The sequence below is a fragment of the Chionomys nivalis genome, chromosome 1, assembly GCF_950005125.1.
Source record: "Chionomys nivalis chromosome 1, mChiNiv1.1, whole genome shotgun sequence".
NCBI lineage: Eukaryota > Metazoa > Chordata > Mammalia > Rodentia > Cricetidae > Chionomys > Chionomys nivalis.
In genome coordinates, this window is record NC_080086.1 from 111162481 (window position 1) to 111169025 (window position 6545).

General features: G+C 41.8%; 1 non-coding gene across 1 annotated transcript; it reads left to right on the forward strand.

Annotated features, from left to right (window-relative positions):
• Positions 1–5707: 5707 nt before the first annotated feature.
• Trnak-cuu (transfer RNA lysine (anticodon CUU)) lies at positions 5708–5780 on the forward strand. The gene has a single exon. It is a non-coding gene; the product is annotated as a tRNA-Lys (tRNA).
• Positions 5781–6545: the final 765 nt, after the last annotated feature.

Here is a 6545-nt window from a genome sequence, read left to right on the forward strand (position 1 = left end):
TAAAAAGTTTTTAGGAATTGGCTTAATACTGTATCTATTTAGCAAAATGGGGCCTTTGATCTACCTAGCTTTGGTTTCATGTCAGGCATGAGTTCTATCTTGTAGAGCCAACCTTAAATCCAATCAGAGTTTGGTTAGTTACTCCCATAACATTTGTGCCACGATCATACTGGTGGGATTACCTTGTCAGGCAGGTCTGCTGTTTTTGTATCTCTCAGGATTCATAGATGGGTAGTATATACTACTGGACATAGCATCCACCAGCACCGTCCAAGTCTTCCTATGGGTTCTTGGTTCTAGGAACCAATAAAGGACACTGCAACATAGATTTAACCTGAACTATGTTCCCTTTGTATCCTGCTGTGTATAAGAAATGGCAATGGCAAGCCAGCTTAGGGCTACTACTTCTGTGATGAAATGACTAAAAGCAACTTGGGGAAGAAAGGGTTTATTTGGCTTACATATCCTGGCTCATAGGAAGCCAAGGCAGGAACTCAAACTGGGTCAGAACATGGAGTCAGGATGCCATGGAGAGGTTCTGCTTACTAACTTGCTCAGACTGTTTTCTTATAGAACTGAGGACAACCAGTCCATGGTAGTACCACCTAAGGGCTGAGTCTGCCCCATTAATAACTAACTAGCACAGCACCTTACAGGACTGTCTAAAGCCTGAACTTGTAGAGGTGTTTTCTCAAACGGGACTCCTCCACCTACCAAGAGAAGAAACTAAAGAAATTCACCACCATGCCAGGCTGGTGTGATATTTAAATCTTAATAAAAATAGAGATTGTAGGATGAAAAAGAATAGACACTGTGGTCAGACACACCCTAGGTGAGTTCTTAGGGAAAGAAGAGAACTGTGCCCACAAGAAGGGATGGGGCCTTTCACAGGTGAGGACTTGTGCCTTTTGGTTAGGGTTGCATTAGAGTTGCACCCAGACTGACTGCTCACTCTCTTGAAGTAGTAAATCTTTTATAATACCGTTTTTCCTCACAGAAACTGGCTAGTTGGGGGTGAGGCATGATGGCATTAAGAGTTAGACTCTCAACTTGTATGCCATGATCCCTTTGGGGGTCAACAACCATTTCAGCTAAGACTGAAGGAAAATGCAGGCATTTGCATTATAATTCATAACAGTAGCAAAATTAGAGTTATAAAAAAACAACAAAGTAACCTCATGGTTGGGAGTCACCACAGCACCAGGAACTGTATTAAAGGGTCACAGCATCAGGAACGTTGAGAGCCACTGGTTTATATTAAACATCTTAAATTACTGGGTCTGTCTTCAAGCCTTATAGATCTGTCTCTAGAGACTAGGGAGCATTGTTTTTTTTTTTTTTCCCCTAAGGACTTTTTGTCTTTTCAGAAGTTTTATCAGTAAGAAACTGTCGGGGACCAGGCTCAACAAAATTACCACTCATCAGGGTAGAGGTGTTGGGACTTGGAAATATTAGTAAAGAATACAAAGATGCAAATAAAAATAATAAAACAGAAACATATAGAATAGTACCAGGAGGAAGTTCCAGTGAATACTAAAATCACCCACATTTAATTTCCAATTGCTAAAGATACCCCGACCCTAAGAGGTAGGAGAAAGATTAAAAAAACTGCATTAACATGATACAAGGAAATGAATAGACAGCTGAAGGCCACAGGCTACATCTGTAGTTAAACATTCTGTTGCTCGGACAAAACAAGTCACTCCCATACCCTAGACCAAAACATAGTCCTAGTATGTGTGGCCTTATGAGTGTGGGTTTTCCTTGTGATCCTATATACTGGTTACTTTTGAGGCATTGTTTCTTTCTTTCTTTTGTCAACTCAACACAAGCTAGGATTATCTGAGACAAGGGAACCTCAACTGATGAAATGCCACAATCAGACTGGTCTATAGGTCATTCTATGAGGCATTTTTTTGATTAATAATTGATGTGAGAGGGCCCAGCCCACTGTGGGTGGCCCCAACCCCTAGCCAAGCAGCTGAACCTGAAGAAACGCAGCTGAATGTGAACCTGGAGAACAATCCAGTGAGCGACATTCCTCTATGGTCTCTGTCTCCAGGTTTCTGTCATGAGCTCCTGCCTTGATTTCCACAGACTGCAACCTGTAAGCTGGCATAAACCATTTCCTTGAGTAGTTTTTAGTCAATATTTTATCATAACAACAGAGAGGCTAGCCATTAGTTAGCCATAACAGAAAGTTCCTATCTATACTTCCTGTACAGACAGGAAGTGACATGCCTAGGTGGAGAGAAAAAGTGAAAAGGCAAGGTAGAGAGAGGAGCTCACTCTCTTTTGGGGCTTAAAGTCATAGAGGTAAGATCTCTAGTGCCTGGCTGCTTTGTTTCTCTGATCTTTCAACTTTTATTTCCTAATATCTGTCTCTGGGTTTTTATTATTAATACCAATTAGAACTCATGCAACATGAGGGGGAAGGGACCAGGGAGACGGGGAAGGATGCTTGTCCTCTGGATAGAAAGGAGACTGATGTGGTCCATAAGCAAATGAGGCAAATGTCAGTTTAAAAAGGGAAGAAGGGAAACCCGTGTTAGGATGAGGTGTTTAATGTGTTAATTAGGGCAGCCAAAAGGGGCTTTTGATTGCTGGACTTCAATTCTTTGAGCTGGACCTTGATGGTCAGCCTCAGGTGGAGGAAGTGACCAAATAAGGAAGTAGACCTTGATGACTAGCTTTAGGGCTGTGCTCTAACAGTTCAGCAAGGCAGAGGGAATGGGAGAGAAGGGCAAGACGACCGTTCCTATTGGTTCTGTATTTGAAGGGCAGAGACTAGATTTCAAAACATTCACTGTCTCTCTTGAGAGTGACATTGGGCTCAGGGACCATGTGTCATTTGGAAGGTAGGTTGTAAATCTCTGCCTATGACCCCACAAGTCATTGGGCTAAGCTAAGTAGTCAGTATCTAATCATTAAAGTGTGAACATTTTTGTTTTAATTTTTGTTTCTACAAATGCCACTGTCTATGCCTGGAGTAACTATATTAATTTATTTGTGTGTTTGTATTTTTTTTGGTGAATATGGAGAGATTGAGAAATTATGTGTAAAAAAAATGTCTCATTTCAAATTCCTGAAGGTGGGGCTATCAGTGTTACTTGCATGGACTTGGGTCTGGAAGGCAGCCACCGACTTTCCAGACGCTCAAGCCTTTTTCAATGAGCTGTATAAGAAAGGAGATAGCTTTTTTAAGGAGAGCTTGTGAAACCAAAACAGGAGCCACGTTCTTGTTAAAGAGCCACAGTGTAGTAATTGGAGCGGCCGGGCTGCGTCCCCGGCACCCGGCCGCCCACATGGCTTAGCTTTATGCCCCGAAATAATTACACGGAAACTGTATTCTTTTAATCACTGCCTGGCTCATTAGTTCCAGCCTCTTACTGGCTAGCTCTTACATATTGATCTAACCCATTTCTAATATTCTGTGTAGCCCATGAGCTGGCTTACCAGAGAAGATCTTAACCTGCGTCTGTCTGGAGAGGGAGAATCATGGCGACTCTCTGACTCAGCTTCTTTCTCCCAGCATTCTGTCTGTTTACTCCACCCACCTAAGGGCTGGCCTATAAATGGGCCAAGGCAGTTTCTTTATTAAATGAAAGTAATTCCTCCATCATTTCCCCTTTTTTTGTTTAAACAAAAAAGAAAGGCTTTAACTTTAACATAGTAAAATTACATATAACAAAACGGTTATCAAGCAAGAATTACAGTTACAATATTTATATCTATTTTATCTTTTATCATAACTAAGGAAAACTATAACTATAACTAACCATTCTTCAACTCCATCAAATACTCCAGAAGGATATAATATTACCTAAGTAAACAAGAAATAAGAAAACTCTAGAAATGACAGAGACATCTTGCTGCCTGGACAGTCACCCAAAGTTCTTTTGTACCGTTGGGGCATCCATCTTCAGCCTTCAGGCCCATAGTATCCAGCAGACATTTCCATGAAGCAGGAAAATTCCAAAGACAGTTCAGTCACTTTCTGCTGTGTCCTGCAGAATGTCTCGCAGACTCTTTCATGAGTTAGGAACCCCGAAAGACCATCTCACCTTTAGGCAAGTTCAGCAGTCCTTTTTCTGCGAGTTCTTTGTGTCCAGTTTATGCATCAGTCCATGCAAGAGCAGTTTCTTGTCCAAATGGCTATCAAACTCCATAAGGAGCCTCTTCAATGCCCATCTTCCTCTTGAAGTAGATTGGTGCTGCCAGGAGCAGACGTGTCTCATTATCATGAAAAGCCCTAAGTTATTAAAACATTAAATGCCATATTCTGCAGTCTTTGAAAGATATGAAGAATGCCTTTCTAGCTGAAATATATCTATGCACATCTAGAAAATCTAACTAACATGACTAAAAGCTTGACAATTATCGATGATTATCCATTAACAACCTATATTTACATTACATTTTTAAATGAACTACATAATCACAATACCTTAAGAACAGAAATACATATACATATAACAAAATTAACCTTAAAATCCATACCAATGCAAATTATTCATATCTATATCATTTCCCCTTTAAATGTAAAAGAACATTTATAAACCATATTTGGGAACATGGGCGCAGTTCTTCTCTCCAAACTGCTTCCTGCTGAATGGGGGCGCTGTATTTAGATCTTTCATGGTGTAACCTGTGTGTCAGGGTCATCTCAGTCGGCAGTTGAGTGAAGTAATTTTCCGAAGGTGTTCACAGCAACCTTTCAGGAGGGCGTGGTCTATCATACCATATTGGGATAGACACAATCCACAGAGTCTCATCCTCTGTGAAAACAAAAGAAGACCCTCTCCAAAGCATCATATACTTAGACCCATATTCTGAAATCATAATACCCTTATATCCATTCTGGTTTAGCTTGGCAGCCCATATAATAAAATGTCTCTCTGTACTTAGCTCCTTTACAGTCAAAAATTTTAAAGAAAACACAATAATACAAAGAATCCAGACTCTCTGTGAATTTTCCATTTTTACGTGGCTTATTTTTCTTTATTTCTTTTAATCTATAACTATCTGTACTCTGTCTCTTTAAAGACTTTACCCCCCTTTTTTAAGGGCATTAATTTTATTCTCTCTATATATATATTTTTTTTCTCTCTCAAGCCTACGTACATTCATCCAACACTGTGACCCATAGAGGTCTTTTATGTCTGAATCTGTTTTATTGTGAATCTGTAATTTTTTTTACTATCCAGGAGCATTTCTTAAAATGTTAAGCATTTTTTAAAAAATTAAGTTGCACCATGTACAGATAATACGGTACCGCCTGTGTCCTGCTCAGTTCAAACCTTAACTGCGCTGTTATTATGGTAATTACGGTAGTTCCTGCCTGAGACCAACACAGTTCAGCATGGCGGAGCTGAGCCCTCCGTCCTCAGAGCCATTAGGTGCCCCTGAGCCACACAAAGTTCCATGCACACAGCAGTCCACATTGCCATCAAACAAATCGTAGCACTTTACTCCAAATGCTCCTTTCAAAAGCTCTGTCTCCTGCAGGAGCCAGACAGAGATCGCGATGGCGGCACAGCCCAGAAAGCCGGCATTTTAAAACAGCCAGTTTTTTCCTGTTGCTGAGTCAGGACAATTTCTTTGCGGCACGTAACCCAGAAACAGCAAAAAGCTGTCTTAAATTGTCTCTGTGTCCTTTTTAAGCTCTCTCAGGTTTTACGTGGAGTTCATTAGCACGCTGGGCGCCACCCGGCTAGCTCAGTCGGTAGAGCATGAGACTCTTAATCTCAGGGTCGTGGGTTCGAGCCCCACGTTGGGCGCCACTCTGTAGTAATTGGAGCGGCCGGGCTGCGTCCCCGGCACCCGGCCGCCCACATGGCTTAGCTTTATGCCCCGAAATAATTACACGGAAACTGTATTCTTTTAATCACTGCCTGGCTCATTAGTTCCAGCCTCTTACTGGCTAGCTCTTACATATTGATCTAACCCATTTCTAATATTCTGTGTAGCCCATGAGCTGGCTTACCAGAGAAGATCTTAACCTGCGTCTGTCTGGAGAGGGAGAATCATGGCGACTCTCTGACTCAGCTTCTTTCTCCCAGCATTCTGTCTGTTTACTCCACCCACCTAAGGGCTGGCCTATAAATGGGCCAAGGCAGTTTCTTTATTAAATGAAAGTAATTCCTCCATCACCACAGTATTTGGCTTTTGGGGATCCTAGTCTATTTGGATGCACACCTTCCTAAGCCTGGATGGAGGGGGGAGGGCCTTGGACTTCCCACAGGGCAGGGTACCCTGCCCTCTCTTAGGACTGAAGGGAGAGGAGGGAGGGTGTGTGGGGGAGCGGGTGGGAAATGGGAGGAGGGGAGGAAGTGGAAATTTTGAATGGTATTATTTATAAAGCAATTTTTTTAAAAAAGTGCCACAGTATTCATTGCTATTGTTTCCATCCCTTACAAAGGTTTCTGTTTCCTAAGCCTAATGTATACTATGTATACTGCAAACCATCTTTTTCAACCTACACTGAACCTGTGACCTCATGATGTATGCCCCCTCCCCCCTTTGCCTGGCTGAACTCCTGAACC